The sequence below is a fragment of the Rhinolophus ferrumequinum genome, chromosome X (assembly GCF_004115265.2).
Source record: "Rhinolophus ferrumequinum isolate MPI-CBG mRhiFer1 chromosome X, mRhiFer1_v1.p, whole genome shotgun sequence".
NCBI lineage: Eukaryota > Metazoa > Chordata > Mammalia > Chiroptera > Rhinolophidae > Rhinolophus > Rhinolophus ferrumequinum.
The window spans coordinates 118,352,721-118,373,104 of NC_046284.1; the positions used below are offsets into that span (position 1 = coordinate 118,352,721).

The 20,384-nt window shown below is 39.2% G+C and overlaps 1 protein-coding gene and 1 non-coding gene across 3 annotated transcripts in view; both read left to right on the forward strand.

Annotated features, from left to right (window-relative positions):
• Positions 1-20,384, forward strand: part of ARHGAP6 (Rho GTPase activating protein 6) — a 449,126-nt gene that overhangs the window by 249,463 nt on the left and 179,279 nt on the right. The window lies entirely within an intron of this gene.
• LOC117030542 (U4 spliceosomal RNA) lies at positions 996-1,133 on the forward strand. The gene has a single exon (XR_004424412.1). It is a non-coding gene; the product is annotated as a U4 spliceosomal RNA (small nuclear RNA).

Here is a 20,384-nt window from a genome sequence, read left to right on the forward strand (position 1 = left end):
CAAGTGAAATTTGATGTAAGTATAAGCTTCTTTAGTCTTATTATTTTTGACTTTTATTATAGGTGTATTTTCATTTGCGCTTTTTTTATTAGTTCCATTTGTACTTTGACTTGTTTGTTTAAAAACTTGATGGCTCTTTGTGTTAGGAAACAGGTTAATAAATATGCACGTCTATGTTTCAGATTCATAAATGCAAGCAATTATTCCATCTTTTGTTTGTTCTAAGATGACAAAGCTGTATGGGTTTGGCTTGTACTTAGAACGCATACTCACTGTAAACATGTCACAACTGTGGAGAAAATGATAAAGAGTGGATTGTAGTAAGAGAAAATTCTGTGTATATGGTAGGATCCATATAGTATGTGTATTCTCACCTTATTTTACTTGGATGTCAGTGAACGTGAGCCAGTAACTTGTCAGGTGGAGCCAGACTTCACAAATACAGCTCTATGGAACTTTAGCTGAGAATAAAAACATTCATTATATAATTATCATTAATTTAGTATTTAGTTAACAATAATCTTTATATCTATTTCCTTATTTATCTTTGTGTTTGGGGGCATTGAAAGGTTTTTGAGAATCATCTGCACAGCCTAACTTTAAAACAAATAAATGAAGAAATCCCTGTGCTTTCCTCCTAGGGTTGTGGAGAGATTTTAATTAGCTACTAATATAAATTGCTTAGCTCAATATCTGTCCTATGGTAGTAGGCTTCCATGACATTTAGCTAAAATCTCCATCACCTTGATCATTGTTATCATCTTCTTCGTCATGACCACCATCACTACCACCACCCACACTACCAGTACCACCACCATCATCATCACTGGCATCAATCTTACTATTTTGCCTTTAGCGGGCAGAGACATTCAAAGCCATTTCAAATTATTCTACGGACATTGTTTCCTCTACTAAAAGTTTGTTGTTATATCTCGGAGGACTTTACTATTCATTCAAAAGCCATAGCAATTACCAGGCTATTAAAACATACTATAAGCTTTGCGCAGTGGCAGTATCGTAGCCAATGAGATTTATCCGAGGCGCGATTATTGCTAATTGAAAACATATTATAAAAATAAAGGTCTTAAGAATATTGATCACAGAATTACCAAGACAGTGATAACGTGTTCACTGCTTGCTGATGGAATAGATCAAAACGGAAGGAAGTGGGTAGGGGTGTGAATGGCACTGTCTTTTACTACTCGGTTTGGGAATGCTTAAAGGGAGCCAGATGGACGTTTCTCTCTACATTCTTTCAACTCACCTTTTTTTACCCTCTTCTGCATAATTGTTGGTCATTGGCTGTGCACTTTTCTCATCTCTAAATTACGGAACATTCTCTTATGTGACATTAAGTTCTACTTGTCTTATTCCTAATGCTTCCTCTTAAATGTAAAGAAAGAAAGAGCACCGAGAGTAAATTAACTTTGTCATCTCTTGCCTCCCAGCATCAAAAATAGCTGTTGCTGAAGTGTTTGGAATAGAAAAGTTTAAAAGAACCTTATATACAGAAGTAGTTTGTACAGCCTTCTCTGCTGAATTCATGCCAGGAAATATTTTTATTCTGTTAGGAAGTAACTAAAAGCTTTATTCAACTCTGGTCTGCCAGCCTGTGTAATGCACGTCTGCCAAATGCTTGTGGCTGTGTGAGAAAGTTTGCTGCTCCTCCTGGTGGCGAGAGAGAAAAACTAACAACAGTGCTCTGTGGTGGGAGAGTATTGATAGGATAGGACATATATATGTAAATGTAGCCTTACCCTTAGAGCCAGTTTCTTGTGAAATTTTTATCTCAACCCCTTTGGTTGCTTTTGCTCTCTGGACAGCAACTGATTTTTATCTTCTGAGGTCATTGGGATGAAAGAGATTTTAAGGGGAAGGGGGATCAAATATATGGTGATGGAAGGAGAGCTGACTCTGGGTGGTGAACACACAATGGGATTTATAGATGATGTGATACAGAATTGTACACCTGAAATCTATGTAATTTTACTAACAATTGTCACCCCAATAAATTTTTTTAAAAATTGTTTATAATAAGCACTTTTGCAGTCAGTTCTTTAAGAAGGCAAAGGGGAAACAAAAAAAAAGAGATTTTAACAAACTGGCATAACGTTTTGGTTTAGAGACAACTGAAGAAACGTCTATGTCTTAAATCAGGAGTATTTCAAAATCACAGTGATATGTTGAGTATATTAGTCATGGAACTAGGTTTTAAGCATCGTGACCATAACAATAGATGTTGGATTTCTGTTCTTGTTATTGCCTCTTAACATTCTAATTTCTCTAACTCGGTAGACAGAAGAGAAACTCATCCTTCTGTGATAAACAGAGTTTGGAGGATGTTGACTCATACAAAAACTGTCTTAAAAAAAAAACCTCACTACCTCTTACCGAGCCCTGCTTTGGGGCTAGGCCCCAGGCTACATTAACAAATCCATCCATATTTCATCAGTCCTTACAACAGCCCCAGGGGGGAGGCACAATCACCCTCTTGGTTTAACGATTTGGACACTGCTACCCTGAATCACATGGGCAGTAAAATATTCAGCCAGACTCCAACACAGATCTTTTAAAGTCAGAATCTATCCTCTAAGCCAGTGGTTTTTCAATGGGGACAATTTGGCCCCCTACGGACATTTAGCGATGTCTGGGGACATTTTGTATTGTCACACCTGGGGAAGTGCTACTGGCATCTAGTGTGTAGAGCCCAGAGATGCTGCTCAGCATCCTACGGTGCACACGGCAGCCCCCATGACCAGGAGTGATCTGGCTTCAAATGTCAGTAGTGCCATGGCCGAGAAAATTTGCTCTTAGCCAGGGCTACTCAAAATGTAGTCCATGGACCAGCAGTATGTGCATCACTTGGCAGCTTGTGAGAAATGTAGAATTATGGACCTCATCCTAGACCTACCGTGTTTCCCCGAAAATAAGACCTAGCCGGACCATCAGCTCTAGTGCATCTTTTGGAGCAAAAATTAATATAAGACCAGGTCTTATTTTACTATAAGACCAGGTATAATGTAATGTAGTATAATATAATAAGTATAATATAATACTGGGTCTTACATTAATTTTTGCTCCAAAAGACGCATTAGAGCTGATGGTCCGGCTAGGTCTTATTTTCAGGGAACAGGGTAGTGAACAGGAAATCTGGGGATGGGGCCCAGGAATGTGTTCGAACAAGCCCCCTAGGTCCTTCTTGCACACTCGAGTGGGCGAAGTTCTGCTCGAAAACACCAGGTCACTCTGTCTTGTTGAGTTGGACACAGTTGTATGGTTTCCTCATCACTTTCCAGCATTCCACTGCCAATTAGAAGTTGCTCTTCAGGCATCCAAAAGGGAAAGTCTGGCAGATACTAGGAACAAGTGTGACTCATGGGGAAATCAGCGTAATTGCAAATCCAGGAACCACGCCCAACCGAAAATCTAGGGGGCTCTTTTTTCTTCTTTTCTCTGCCTAAGGAGGGAACTCTTAGAGATTCAGTCCCAGCTTAAAAAAATGTCAACATGTACACTGGTTTGGTTTTGAGTTTGATTATCTAAAATTAAATGTACAATTGAGTTTAGTAAAAGCTTTTTTGAAGAGGATAAAAGCCACCGAGTACTACATTGCAAATTACATCCAGTTTCTGATTTACTGACAGCCCTCAAATAAACCTTCCAGTCTATATGTGCATTTTTTGAATCATGAGTTGTCTTTTGGAGATCCAGTAGGATAATTATTTTGATCCAGGTCTCTTCAAAAATTACTTGTGACTTGGTTTTTATTTGATATTTGTGGGGAATACATGATAAGCAAAGATGCATTGTAAAGAAAAAAACGTCAGACAAAAGCGTATGTGTTCAGGTAGTTTGTGCTGTAATGCCCCATCATTCCCTGCCTAATTCCTTAAACAACACTGCTGGAACCTAAAAAATAACATATTTTAAAAATCTGAACAAAAAACAATATCTCCCAATTTAGAGCCATTAGATTGATTGACTTCTTTGAGTTCAGAAGGTTAAACTTTATGTAAAACCTAAAGAAGGTTTTCTATTTGTCTATTCTTTCCATCACCATCTATAGTACGGTCAGAGAAACATCAGTATTCTTCAAAAGTATTCTACACAGGGTTGACTGCATTAAAATCATCTGGGGTGGTAGACAGATTCCCTGCTCTGCTTCCGTTGGGATCCAGCTTCAGTAGCTGGGACGCTCAGAAACTGTATTTCTAAAAACAGCCAAGTTCAGGAGGTAGCACTAGAGCGCGAGTCTCCGGCATCGATCATTTCCTAATACAAGAGACTCAAACTGATACATCTTAGTTAAGGTTTCATTATTTTGATGGCAGAATATTTACTGGAAATATTTTATCCTGTTGTTAAGTGGTCAGAAGTATAAATCAGCAAACCCACAGCAAACACCACATGGAAGTTCAGTAAGAATTTCAACAATTAATTCACTAAGCCATTTGTATCACCTTCGTGTAAGGTTGCTATGACTTTCCTAGGTGGCAAAAAAAAGATTAAACCAATATTGCAGGCTGAGGATTTGGGGATCGCAGCATCGCTGATGAATGTAATCTAGAAAGATCCTCGGTTAATCAGACACAGCTAAGGAAGGCTGAGGGATAGGTGCAGGAGTTTTCCAGATACTTGAAGTTTTACCCTGTATCAACTTCCATTTTCCTCCAAAGCATTAGCATGAAAACCTAGAAGTGTGTGAAATGTCAATTTAAGAAGTATCAATTGCACAGCCACCCTCCCCTGGGAGCTGCTACAGCCGTGACTAAGCCACGCACTTGCAGCCTTTGAGACGCCCGTGTTCTGAGGATGAGACTGGCCTGTGAGCCATTCACCACAGAGTAGCAGACGGTGGGATAGACTTGGCTCTGGGTGAACACAAAGGGCAAGCAGCCCCAACAGGTGGCTTGGGAACACAGACGCCTCTGAAGATCCGCTCTCCTGATTCGAACTCTGCTGTATCGGGGAAGCCCTCAGGGAGCCAGCCCCAGGTGTGCAGGAATATTTGCCTCATCCCAAATGGCTCTGGACAGTCCGGCCATTATAACTGGTTTTCTTCTTTCCCCTTATTCATCACTGCCCTCCAACCCATCTCACAGATGCCTCTGCTTGGCTCTGAGGGCGGCAGAATGGAAGGCTGCCACAGGAAACCAGATAACCATGCTCAAGACGCAACCTTAGTTACTACTCTACATACCATCAAGCCTGTCACCTCTGGCCAGAGGGGGTCTCAGAGCTTTCCTATATTGAAAAGAAAGTTCACTGGAAAGCTTTGGGTTTACTTCCGGATTTAAGATTATCTTCCAGATAGTTCAAGTCCCTTACTGACAGATAAACAAAAAAGCGGAGGCATTTCTGTCATAAATTTTTCAAGGGCCCAGAGGAATAAATATTGCTATTTTTTGTTAAAGGGTTTTATTTGTTAAATCTCATGGCACATATTTTAATTTCTGGTTAGAATTCATAGAATTGTATACTCTTCTAGAACCTAATTTACTTGCAGGTTCCTACTTGTTATCTTTGAAAGGTTCTAGTAGACTCAAGATTCTGTGATACTGTTTTTTTCCCATGCCAAACTCAGCAGGGATGAAGAAATCACGCTAGGGAGCCCAAGTGACAGTAAAGATAAATGCAAAGTATTCTTAAGAGCACTTGTCTGTTTAGGTCATCGCTCCCATGTGGCAGCACATTGGGTAGGGAGTATCATGTCAATGAAACAGGACTTCAAGAGGTTTCAGTGTCTTATATGTTGAAAGGCTCTGCGACGTGTACAATGGAATTTATCGTGAGCACTGGGACAGGTGTCCTTGTTTGAGGTCACTTGTACTCAGATGGGACATGTTTTAAGAAAGATAAGCCATGAAAACCCCAATTTAGTGCAAAAATAAATGGATGTCTTCTTGTTTTATCAAAGAATCACTGACCTTTCTTTAAGAACACATTTCCTCTCAGTCCTAAAGTAATTCACTAGAGATCAGCAACGCATTTGTGTAGGGTTTGCAAGGCAGGAAAAGGGAACCCAAAAATGTTAGCAATGCGTATTGATCTATAGTGAAGGTACAGTGCCTCGGAATATTATAATTTAGGCCAGTAGGGCAGTGAATGATCGAGACCCAATGATTAGTAGCAAGACTTTACTTTTGTACGGGGTTGTAGACTTTATAGACTCTATGATGTAAGTCATATTAGCTCTTCCTGCCTTGTGAGGTGGGGAAGGCAAGCAAGCATTATTAGCATCCGTGTAGAGAAGAGAGATTTAAGCGTTGACCGAGATCACACCATCTAGTCATGAGATCACACCATCTAGTCATGACAAAGCTGAGGTAAGAAGGAAGGGAGGCCTTTGATTTTATGCTTACTTTCAGGAGCCTTAAAAAACAAAAGGCACCCTTCAACATACTTTTCATCCTCTGATCAACTGGTTGTTTTATAAGACTTCTGGTTTTTATACATTTGTTTCCTTCTTTTCAATCTCAAGTGAAGATGATCTTAGCATGATTTTAGTGCAAGGATCAAGGTTGAAGACAAGCCAAGGAATGGGAGAAGATAATGTGGATTTGGGATTCAAGGCTAACAAAATGACAATGTTCATTTAATAATTTGCGCCACCACTGACAAAGGCTCTGTGCCTTTGTGCTTTCCTTCCGTTATCGCATCACTTCTTGACAGACCCCTGCTGGGCAAAGCTCTCCCTTTTAAAGACATTTGGGAATAGCTTGGACCCACCAGGATAATCCATGATGATTTCTCCATCTCAAAGGGGTTAGTATGTGGACCTCTTTAGGGGGCCTGTTACTGTGCCCAGCACACCATGTTATTCAATAGATACTTTTCTGGTATTGCTCGCCCCACCACACTCCACTGTCTTTATGAGAGTGTGTGCACAATGGTCTCTTTTGTCTCCCTTCTGTATCCATACCCTGCTTTTGTTTCCTCTTGATAAATCACTACACATTTATCCCTTTTTTACCTTCTCTTTCTCCTCTGCTACGTATTATTTCCTTTCTCCTTCATTATCACAGTTCTTTTTCCCCTTATCATTTTGTTTGTATTTCTTATTTATTTAACTATTGATGACTATCTTGAACTTGCTTGATTTTCCTGTTTTTCTCTCTCTAATTTACTTTTCTTATCGCTTTCCTTCGAGCCCACTTGGTCTCTATTTTTACACATTATTGACAATCTCTTTTTCTGTCCTTCTTCGACTTGCCCTCCTAAGCCTTGCTCTCATTCAGAATTCTTATCTCCATGCACACACGTTTCACTTTTGTGGCTCCTTCAGCCCTGACTGGGTGACTTACGTGTTGGTGAACAGGGAAGGTGGAGAAGCAGACAGCAGAGAGAAGCCATCAGTACTGAGAATCTCTAGGCTTGTACAGGTCTGCCTTAGAATGCTCCAAGTTCTGCACCCAAACTTGACCCTCTGGAGCTCCTGCCAAAATCTCTTAGGGAAACCTTGAAAGACAAAATGGTCGTTGATAACAAATATGTAACTATTTACATATATTAAATAGGAAGGATCAGAATAGAATTTGAAGTGATCTAAATTATTCAGTATGGATTCAATTCTGTTTCCAATGTAAACTTTGCTACATTTACAACAACAAGAAACCCTTAAAATATGAACATCCCATGTCATTGCTTTCTCAATTTATGTTTGTCTATTTTGTATTATTCTAGCAAAGTGAGCATTTTATCAGTTGCAGAATGTTCATTCACGGACATTGCCAATAATCATGTTACTGATAATGAAATGGCATTACGCATGTAGGACTGAGGTAGGTTCATAGCTTTTTTAGACCACAGACCTAATCTGTGCAGAATAAGATCTACATTATGCATTTTCTCTCTAGAGAAACGCTTGTGCACAAACATTTTGCATCCATTTTCAAGAGGTTCCATTCATAAATTCATTCTACAAGTATATACTGAGCATATACAAAGTACAAAAATAGAAGTACTGTTCTAGGCATTATGAATACGTCAGTGAATAAAGTAGTTAAAATACTTCCTTTTAAAGAGATTACAGTGTAGGATAGGGAGACTGACAACAAATCAATAAATATATAATATGCCAGGTGGTCATAATTAAGATAAAAGGACAGAATGATGGTGTGGAGTTGGTAGGATGGTAAGGGAAGCTTTCTCAGAAGGTGGTATCTAATCACAGATATGACATAAGGGGGAGCTGGTATTTCAAGGATGAGTCAACCATTCTAACAGCTTGCTATCACTTAGGTTCCTGTGTGGGAAGTCAATTTAGATAGTCAGACAAAGCCCTTTTTGTCTGTTAATGTGAAGAACAGGTTTTAGTTTAAATTCTTACACATAGCCATGAGTAACTAGAAATGAGCACATTCCAGGGAAGATATCCTCTTTCAAATGTATTTGGTTTTCCCATCTGAACAAGCAAACATATGATTATCCATGGAAACCGGAGCTCCAAAAATGGTATTAGATTGCCCACTTCTGAGGAATTGAGAGAAGAAATCATTGCAAATAAATTTTGAAAAGGGGATTTAAAAAACCTGACACCTTAAATTTGTACAGAATCTAGATATACAGTATTGTCCAACAGACATGTTTATGATGTTGGAAATATTTTATATTTGCTCTGTCCTGGTGAATAATTTACCTTAGGGGTTTTCCTGGATAGCCACCAAGCCCCTATTGTTTGAAAAGCCCCAAGGGCTAAAAAGATCAAATCTGAACCCTAGAGAGGATGTCCATAAGATGTAAATGGTGACTCCCAGGTGCTTGGTCACGTAAGCCACAGGCCTCCTAGATCCACTTTTGAATTTTAAAGCTTGGGCTCACTCCACGCCTAGTGGCCCCTTGTGAAACCCCGTCCTTTGACTCCGCAGGCCAAGCTATAGAGATGTCTCCTCAGGCTTGTGTTTGTATCTTTGGATAATTTCTATGGCTTCTTGGTCTTGATTATGATATTTTATGTTATATAGCTGAAAGGCAGATAATTGTTTGGTCTCAATTAATAACAAGAAATTGCTTCTACACTGGAATGTTAACCAGAAGGGTGGGTGCTGCTATTTCTATAGAATGCCAATCAACTTAAGCCTAGTTACATTTCCCAGAAGAAAGAAACATTTGGTTACAAATACTATGTTTTATTTTTCTTATCATTCAGAATCCCACTCCAGAAGAAATCAATCTCAAAAATCACATTTGAGATCTTCTTAAGGAATTTTTGCGATGTATGCACTCAATGAAGTTTGTCAGTGTTGGATGCAACCTGGCAGAAAAAATATAAATTAATTCTACTTATTTTCTTAATAAGCAAGCCCTCTTTTCTATGCATTCTTACAGTTGGACCAATCTTTGTTATGAGCATATTTTCTATTGCAGATGCGCTTTGAAAATGACCTGCCATCCAGGTACCCAGGTAGTTATCTCAGGATGGGGCATGATTCGCCTGTAGATAGTGATGGGCCCCAGGAAACACGCCCTGGTAGATCTGTGAGCTCTTGGAGAGAACCATTTTCTTATGTTCTTCATGCCATTGGTACTGTGGTCAAGTCAGGTGTTAAATAAACAAGTCAATGAATGAATTGATGGAAAATTATAGTCCATAGTGAGCGTTGAATTATAGGAGGTGAAAATACAGCACGTTTCGACTTCAAACTCAGCATCCAGTTTTACAGTGACTAAATACTCAGAGATTAATTTTCTGTTGAGAAAATTATCCAAGTTTCTGATCTCACTTTTCCCCTTCCATTGTTGACTTTATGCAGAGAGAGAACATTGGTTCTATATTAGGACTGACATCAGAGGAAAGAGAAATGTTTATAGCTGGAAGGGACCTTAAAGATGAGGAACAGGATAATAATTTTGATGACTACAACTACAATGATTGTGATCCCATCGTTTTAAATAGCAAGTTTTTGTTTACAAAATGCTATTTCAATCCTGTCACTTTATGATAGTTAAAACAAGCGTTCCAGTTATGTGACTTTTGAAAGGCTAAAGGAAAGAAAGTGAAATTGAAATACTTGGAATTTTACCTCCACTGAGGAAAAAGAAGAAACAAAGTTTAAAATAAGACCTGGTTTGAAGAGTTTGTTCCATCTCCTATTTTTCTAATATTCACTCTGTTTGTTCTGCTGGTAATACTGGGCTTTTGAATAGTCTGTGCAGTTGAATTGGTCCTGGTCATCACTGTTGACACAAGTACACTAGGGGAAGCAGCCACAGCCCAGAGAATGGAATCTGCCCCAGTGACAATTGGACATCTATGATGAGCTGGAGTTAATCAACAGTTTTCAGCCCAATGTTTGTTCCTACCTTTCCTGTGGATCTGTCTAAACCTTTATTGGAACCCTTACATGTACTGACAGCTTGATAACCTAGCATACCCAAGGGTCCATTTTTAAGGTCCTGTTCAAAACATGGCTCTCCTCACTACTCTCTGATACTTAACGAAACAAGTATCCTCTGATGTTAAGCTTTGAATAAAATGGGGGAAATTGCAGAGAAGTGCTGAATAGAGTGCAAGGGGAAGAATGCACACTGTACTTTTATGATTATGATAATGACAGTTTAAACTACCACCAATTGTGAACATTTACAATGGGTGAGGAGAATATTGTTTTACATTTATTGTCTCATTTAATCCTCACATCGTCCTTCTGAGACAGATATGATTATTATTTCTAACCAATATACAAGAAAATTGGGCCTTAGAGAGATTAAATACCTTATTTAAGGTCACACAGGTAATAAGTGATAGAGGCAGGATTTGACCCCATTGCCTACGGTGGATGTTCATAATCACTAACGATACTGTATCCTAACGGCTGGTCCCTAAGTGGTAGCTAATTGGGAACTGGCAGACCCTAGCTACACAAAATGGCCCTCAGACCAGCAATATCAGAATTACCTGGGAGCCAGTTAGAAATACAAAATCTCCATCCCCATTCCAGACCTGCTGGATAGAATCCAAATTTGTACACCAACCCCAGGTGATACATATGCACATTAAAATTTGAAGAAGAAGAAGAGGGAAATGGGGTTCAAGTTTATGGTGATGGACGGAGAACTGACTCTGGGTGGTGAACACACAATGCCATATATAGATGATGTATTATAGTTATGGACACTTAAAACCTATATAATTTTACTAACCAATGTCACCCCAATAAATGTAATAAAAATTTTAAAAAGAAGAAGAAGAAGAAGAAAAGAAAAGTGCTGGCCCAGATTTTGCCTAGACAACCCCTACCCAATAGTCTGCAGGCCTATAAAAACACTTGATCATCAGGAAGGGGACTGGGAAACAAACAGAAACTCCTGCGATATACAAGAAAGATTTTGCCTGCTCCTGAAATCTGTGTATAGAACTTTATAGAGGGGCTTAAGGGAGCCCAGGGAATAGTGGATACAGGTTCATTCAAATCAGGGCACCTTTGAAAGGGGAAGGGTCACTAGTAATAATGACAGTGGGACATTAGATTAGACATAAACTGGAACTGCCCTAAGCAAACTGGGACCTATGGCCACCTCAATTCTAGCATATAAGTCTTGTTTGGTGCGAACCCATGAAAATAAGTGGGATTCTCTAGCCTGTGAAAAATAAAGGCAGAGAGATGGGACATTTAAAGTCTACACATTAAAAAGGGTAACAATTGCTTATTTATTAAATTATTTGATTGCACAAATATTTAGGAAGTCCTTTCCATCTCAGTCAGGTATTTTTTATAGGCTATGGGGATACATAAGTGGGCATAATACAATAGAACTTAACAGGACTAGGTAATTCCCTGTATGCTTTACAACAGTAATATTAGAAAACATGATGATAGAATAAGTTAACCTCATGGAAGTCATAAATTGAAAACATAACCATTCTATTTTTAATTCCGTATCTTAAGAAGTGATATAATCTAACATTTTCAAATGTAAACATTTGAAAACAATTTTAGATAAATTCACAGAAGATGGATTCAAATGTGATAAGACAAGTCGGGAAGTTAGTATTGAAGGAGGGATAAGAATGCTATTTTAGATGCTAACAAAATAAACTTTCCCTCTCCAATATGTTACCTGGATCTTCTGACAGATAGGGAACCCTGGGCCAAATGGGCCGTGATAAGAATTTGAACACACATAACCTTTAGAGTTCATCATCTTTTGTGGGTTTTAGAATGGAGTATTTATCCTAAGGGTTTGTTCACCCTGAGCTGTACCTCGTAAATGAAAAGTACAATGTGTGCATCTTCCGTGCTGAAAAATAAACAGCAACCTCATCTTTTGTAAACAGTAGTGCAGTGTGCTTAGTGAGATTTACAGATGCATCCGTTTAGATAAACAGTAAGAATCCCTGTTCAGGCAAGACTCATGGCCATGTATGCTCCATAGGAAAATGATTTCACGGCCACCACTCTTTCCAGTGCCTAGAACAGAGGGAGTCTAGCACACAGCAGGAAATGAATTGACACTCGTGGGATAAGTAAATGGATGCGGGATAAGATGGCATGGCAGAGATGCTCAGACACAAGCACTATTAGACGTTCCTATTTTAGTATTTTTTCTCGGAAGACAGAATTGCTCCAAGGGCAGCTCACATCGATAGTCCCAGGTCAGCGCAGGAAACCAGGAAAGAGAGGGCAAGGATTGACCTTGTGGCTTTGCCAACTGTCTCTTCTATTCTGGTTTTGTTTCCTTGATTTGGAGAAGCAGATGTGCCTGCCTGATAGGGCGGAAGCCTGGAAGCCCCAAATTCTGGAGGTAATAACATCCTGGTCTCTCAGACTTCCTGGGTGATTCATTGGCCAGCTACAACTACAAAATCCATCACTTTCAGAAACCCGGCTCCATCAGTTCTCTTGTGAAATGGGCTTATGATCCAGAGCAAGTAACAGTAATTGGCAAATTATAGACAGCCATATTGTTTACACGTAATACTCCGTGAGCTTAAAACACGCTAATTTAAAGCTTGAAATCGTACTTTGGTATAGCCAGTTCCACATGAAAGTACTGGATCAACTGGTCCTGTAGTAAAAGGTCTATCGCAAATGAAATTCAAATAAACATCACAAGCCCCATTTCCTCCTATCTCACAGATAAAGATATGTGTCTTCCTGTCCAAATCCCATGCAATCATGCTTCCTCAGCGTCTACTCCAAATAGTATCACCTCACTCTCCTCCAGTTTCAGCTTCTCTTCTACACACTCAGTTTCTCATTGTGTCAAAACCCTGGCTTGAGCAAACATTTCCTGACAGCCATTTCTTCTATCTTTTACAGCTAAACCTCTCATAAGAATAGTTTACCACTCAAAGCTCCTTCACATTCTCATCTCTATTTACTCCTAAAGCCTCTGCCAGCTGGCTTCCAACCCATCACTCTTTTGAACCTCCTTTTTCCAAGGATACAGAAGACCTCATCACCAAATTCAGGAAGATGAGTCCTTCCTTATTGCATTTAAACTATGTGGCCTTTGTTTGAATCCAACTCTGTTTCTCCCTGGCAACCTCTTTTCCTCCATTTTCCATAAGTCCTTTATTTCTCCTCCTACCTCTCTGGGTAATATGTCTTGATCTCCTTTGTAGGCATCTTTTCCTGCATCTGGTCCTTAAACACCTTTCCGTCTTAGACCTCTCCCCTTATCACTGTACACACATTCCTTTCATCCTGTTGTCAATTCTACAGCTTCAGCTGCCATTCACTTTGTTGCAGAATCTTTTGTGCGGCAGGGAACAGAGATAGACTTGATTATGTCAGGTAGTAGAACTTCATTGTAAAGTTACAAGGGAATGAATGTAAGAGGAGAAAAATATCTTAGCCCTTGGGAGAACTGGAACGCCACTATAGGAAAGACTCAGCAGGAGCTCATCACTGTGTAAAATATGAGTCTTTAGCAATGCTAGATATTTACCAGGTTGTAGACTCAACCTTATTCACTAACTAGCTATTTCGGTCTCTCTCCCTCACTCCCTCAATCATTCCCTCTTCTTTGCCCATTTCTTTTCTCTATTCTCAAATGCCTTCTCTTGACTTTCCTTCTCTTTCCTTCACGATTTCTGCTCATTTGTGTCATCCGCTGCTTCCCGGTTTCTGCTCTTTGACTACCCATGGTTCCTTGATATATGCACTTTAGTCTGTAACTTAAAACATTGCTATAATTTTTATATTTGCCTTCTGACACTTCAGTGCCTTCTGGAACTTGGTGGAATATAGATTTACGTATATATGTATAAATGAATGAAGGAATGAAGGAAAGAAGAAAGGAATGAATGTAACTCTGAAGTAGATCTATTCATTTTATCATTGTGTCCTCACTGGCTGCCCATGATATAATAGTTGCCGCTTATTAAGCACTACTGTATATTTGATATTATATCATTTACACATATGTCTGACCTTCACACGCTCGTACAGAATGTGAGGGTGGCAGTTGTTTCTCCCTGCAGGCTGTGTTCTGCTCTGTGTGTTGGCTTTACTCTCAGGCTGGTAGCAAGATGGCTGCATTGGTTCCAGACACTGTTCTGAGATATAATGGTGACCAGGGGAAGAAGTAGAAGCCATCTCTTTCTTTCTCCTTCTTAGTGGGAGAATCTTTCCTAGCAGCTTCTTCATATGTCACTGGCTGGAACTGAGTCACAGGCTATGGCAATGACTGCTGGTTGGCTCCCCCTTTCCCGGCCTTCCCCCTGCCTACGTTTTGCTGCTTCCCATACAGCTCATTGTGGCCATGGGATTAAGCCCCCACCAATGAAGGCGTCCTACTGGCTGATGTACAGATGCATTGCCCAGAGCTCCAGCAGCCATGTTGGACAGCACAGCAAGCTAGTGGGAGCCTCATCCCTATGCCATCGCAGTGCCCCAGGTTGCCTAACACCTCAATTCTTTCCCCTAACAGGGAATTATACTCGCCGCTTATTTAAAGCTACTGCTGTTTTTATTTCTTGCTCTTTTTGCAATTATTATGCAACCAAACTTAATCTGATATCCATTTCCCTTCTTAAAACAGTCCTGGCAAATGGAGTGGTATAACCACCATTGACTAAAAATAATATTCTATTGTCGGAGCCAGGGATGGACCAGACCCCTCGTCACATGGGCGGTTGAATAACCAAACAACATCAGATCTGTGTTTGGAAGGAGCAAATAAGGGCAAATGACTGTTGGGTAGGCAACTAACAGAGCCTGCTAACAAAGTGAAGTGACTTTCCCAAGGTCACATGGCTTATTATTGGTACAACAGAAATTCCAACCCAGATTGTCTAAAAAGCAAGTTCAGTGGACTTAACCTTTGTCAGCTGGGTTTAGTTGACAATTTGTCATTATATTATAAAGGGTATTCACATATCTGGGAGATAGATACCCCAACTGTTAAGCATCTGTTGCTTCATTAATTCCCCTTTACTAAGACACACATGGTTAGCAGTTCCCTCTGCATTGTTGAGAATCATATGCATATAGGTAAAGGTTACCTGTGGAAAAAAATAGGTATGGAAAAATAGCAATAGCAAGCAGAGCAGACAATGTCAGAGTTATATACTTGTCCATGGGTTGTAATGTGAGAAAAATTAGCCTTGCTAATGTTTGCCTGAGTTAAATCTTGAAATAGTGTGTATCTCCTTAGCACATGAACCGGGCGGGGTGGGTGTGGGGGACAGATGGAGGAGAACTGAGATTGTTTTGAGCAGTGAGAAGAGGGCAACAGAAATGTGTGTGTGGGGGTGGCTTTTTAAAGTCTGAGGCCAACTTCCAAAACAACCCACACTGCACCATGCACACGGGGTTCCTGATGCTGATCCTAGAAGTTTCACTTCCTTAACACACTGTGGCTCCTTTAGGGGATATGGCATCGCACTTGAATTGCAAGGGTGGTGGCCTCATTAGTGATTTGTGGAACTCAGTAGCCATCTCAAAAGAGCAAAACTAGTAGTAATGACACTGCTGGAAAATCCTGTACCCCAACTTTATTTTATATGGTTTTATTCTTTTCTTCTTGTTAAAAGAGGGCCTACAAAGTGAAGTATCAGAGGAAACCAGTGCCTTTGTCATATATATATATATATAGATGTCTATATATATGATGTAGATGTCTATATATAGCAGATGTCTCTCTCTCTCTCCTATATATATATGAACTACACTGTATGTTTGTGGACAGTTTTTGTATAAAATTCAAAGGCAAACTTTATCTATGTGACTGATTGATAAATTGCTAATGGCCTTTAATCCCAATGGATTTTACAAAATGATTTCACTGATGCTGAAGTAGGCAGGACAATGAAGGCAAATCTGAAATCTACAAGGTCCCTGGAGAAGCATCATCTTATAAGACAAGAGAAGGAATCGTTTGGAAGTGAGAAGCAATACAATATACAATTAGAGTGTTTAATAATGTTGCGCTAGGATGATTAGGAATTTTGAATGAACTGGAATATGGTGCTTGGTACTGATACACATTTCGAACAAGCCTTTTATTAGAGGTTAAAAAAGATTTGGAGGTTACATTGACAATACTTATGAGCAAGACTGGTTACCTTTAATCTTCCTCGAAGGGCCATTTACAGAATTAATTTAATTATGAATAATTTACTCTTCTTATCTAATGAAGTTTCTTCTTCTAACTGTTATTCTGAGTGATTATGTGTTCCTGAATATAAAAAAAAAAGGCTGCATGAAAAATGTTAGTTTTTTTTCTGCATCACTAATTCAGGTTGCTCTCTTTGTCTCATGAAAGACAGATTTGACACTATCAGATTTTGGGGTGAGCAGATAATGCTTCTCAGTAGACTGAGGCCATCAGCTGTCACAGGACTTAACATTCATGTGAGGAAGAAATGATTTATAATACCTAGTACCTGAAGTGTTTGCTCTTTTAAGGAAATGTTATAGCAGATACAAATATAATAAAGTATTATTAATCAATGGAGAATTCACCCATTCTGTTATATACAGAATTCTTCTAAATTAAGATGAATTTATGTTTAAGAAGATAAATGCCTGGGATGTAATTTTGACTTTGTGCAGCACTTTGCATTAAACTGTTCATAGATATGAATGGATGACCTTTATGATGATAAAATAGAATAAAATATCCCAACTGATTTTTCCATTCTAAAAAGGCAATCGAATCACTAATCCCAGGAGAATTTATAGAAGAATTGAGATTACACATGACTACCTAAAGAAAACAATTAAAACATAGGTAGAAAATGGTGAAGGAATTAGGAAGTACAAGTTGGCAGTTACAAAATAGCCACGGGGATGTTCAAGTACAGTATGGGGAATATACTCAATAACATTGTGATAACTATGTGTGGTATCAACTGTAACTGGGAGGATCATGTCATAAATTCTATAAATGTCTAACCACTATGCTGTACAACTGAAACTGATATATGTCAACTGTAATTGAAAGATAAAAAATATATATAGTTAGAATAGAGTTATCATGACCTAGAAATTCCACTCCTACCATGTTTCCCCGAAAATAAGACCTAGCCGGACCATCAGCTCTAATGCGTCTTTTGGAGCAAAAATTAACGTAAGACTTGGTCTTCTTTTACTATAATTTAAGATCGGGTCTTATAATATAACATAATATAATTAATATAATATAATACAATACAATATAATATATAACATATAAGACCAGATCTATAATATAATAAAATATAAATAATATAATATAATATAATACTGGGTCTTGTATTAATTTTTGCTCTAAAAGGTGCATTAGAGCTGATCGTCCAGCTAGGCCTTATTTTCGGGGAAACACAGTAGATGTGTATCTAAGAAAAATGAACACCTATGTCCACACAGAAGCATGCACACGAATGTTCATAGCACCATCATTTATAATAGCCCAAAAGTGGAAACCATCCAAATGCCCATCAACTGATGAATGGCTAAGCAGATGTGACATATACATACAATAGAATAGTATTCAGCTATAAAAACGAATTATAAATGCTACAATGTGGATGAACCTTGACAACCTTGTGCTAAATAAAGAGCCCAGTCACGAAAGGCCCATACTGTATGACTGCATTTATATGAAAAGCCCAGAATAGGCAAATCCATAGAGACAGAAATCAAATTCATGGTTACCAGAGACTGGGGGAGACTGCAGTGGGAAGTAATTGTTATTTGGTATGCATTTCTTTTTGGGGTGATGAAAATGTTCTAAAATTGATTGTAGTGATGGTGGCTTAACTCTATGAATATACTAAAAGCCACTGGATTGCACACTTTAAAATAGTGAATTTTATAGTATGTGAATAATAACTCATGTAAAAAAAAACGATATAGTTAATGTCCCAGTTTGATAAAAGGCAGACCTGGTTGGTATTTCCAGCTCCTCTATCCACATGGCAGGTATGTATTAAGGGGAGTCTGTGTCCCTAGCGCACTGCTGGTTATGACTTGCAGGGTACCCAGGAGAATCCTTGGGCTTTATGTGACTTGTTAGCACCAGGGAGAGAGGCTGGGTATCACTCAGGCAGAATCTGTGCAGCCAGCTAGGGAGACCCCATGTCTGAAAAGTGCTGCAACTTTAGGGGAAGAACGGAGAAGAAAATACGACAGCTATTTGAATGCAATGGATAGAATTAGAAGTCTTATCAACTGACCAAAAATCAGAGCAGATTTGGAGACCGATGAAGTCCTGAGCCAAATCATGAGAGCATGGATGCAGGTTCCTCTAACTCCATCCCTCATCTAACTCAAAAGGAGAAAGAATTTCCCACCAACTGAATGGGAGAAAAGCCAGGAATCCTGTGAATCAGAGCCCCTGGATTTCATCCATCCCCATTGTTCTGGAAGTGATTAAGTCCGATGATGAACCAGTGTCTGTAAAGAATGATGCATTGTGTATGCATCTGTCATTTTGAGATTAACTGTAAAAGGTAACTAAAAGAAAATGACTTCCCAGTTCAATGCAATTTGGGGTTGGTTCATCAGCACAGCACCATTATAATTAAAACCCACAGTGAAATACTCAGAGACAGCAGGAGCGAAGGTTCTGGAATTCTCAGTTGGCCTGAACTATCACCTACTCTCAGGTAATAGAGCTGTGATGAAATTCCCCAGCAAAAAGTGTTGAAAAGGAATTAACGAGAGGTATAGGCTCTGTTAGGATTCTATGTGTAACCAACACAGCAACGAAGAGGTAAAAGGGACATTTGAAAATGTACTCCCTCTAGCAAGTGTGCCCTCCAATCTTGTTCTAACCCTGTTTTAATGCTGTGGCATCATTTCCCTCATTTCTGGATCAAGGCGATGTGGATATTTTGTTATTTAATTACGTACTAAATTCACAGCTTGCTTTGGTGTAATTGAACTACATAGTGATTAGATGGATGTCAGTCTTCTAGAAAGTTGTGTTAGATATTAAAAGGTACATATGTTAAAATATAACAATGTTGTATATCTTACAATATTATATCACATAATTACATTAAATCAGTATAGTATTGAAGTGCAATCTAACAAAATTCATCAACGTCCCACCAGACATAAGAGAAGTATAATATTTTTAAAACGAAATAAAAACATAACAGTGATCAAAGGATTTAAGAAAAAACCCATACTGCCATACTGCTATGATATTTTTGCCACAAAAAAGCAAAAGCCATGTTTTTATCATTCTGACTTCAAAATACTTCCAATTAAGTTAGGGTCACATACCCTAGTGAAAGCAGTCAGGCAAACAGGCACTTTGCCAAACTTGAGTTTCCACTGTTGACTGATCATTCCATTCCTCGTTCTTTTGCCTGAATCCCCCGGAGAAAAAGTAGAAAGTTAACTGAGCAGCAAGTGGTTAGTGAGCGCCTGCCACCCGCCTGGGACCCAAGGTGTTAAGGGCCATGTGAAAAAGCATCAGACATCATTCCATTCTCTAGAGGACATGGATGAGCCCATAGGGCACTAAGGAGACTTCCACTCCATTGTCTTCAGAATGGGACCAGCCTTAAACAAAGCTCTAAAGTTTGGTTCAGGCCTTTATTAATTAATTAGCATCAATTTATTTATCATGGAGACTACGACTCCTGCTATACTCCTCAGACAGGCAGAGCTAGCAGTTAACTAATTATCTTCCATGTCTAAGCATCTCCTTCTCCCTTAGCAAACCCTTCCCTCTTCTTCATATCTCTCATGGGATACTTCATGTAGGAGAATTGAATCGTAGTGGTGGGACCTGAAAGGTCATATGTTTGACCTCTCACCCAAAGCAGGAGTCCTTTTCATCACATGGGGGATGGAAGATCAAACGGTTATCTGTGTGAACCTCTGAATAGGAAGAGTCCCTGCCCCCGAGGTCACTTATCCTTGTGTACATATTTTCTTTAGAAAGCATCTCCTTGGGAAAGGCCCAGGCCTACTCCCTGCAATTCCCATTCAGACCTT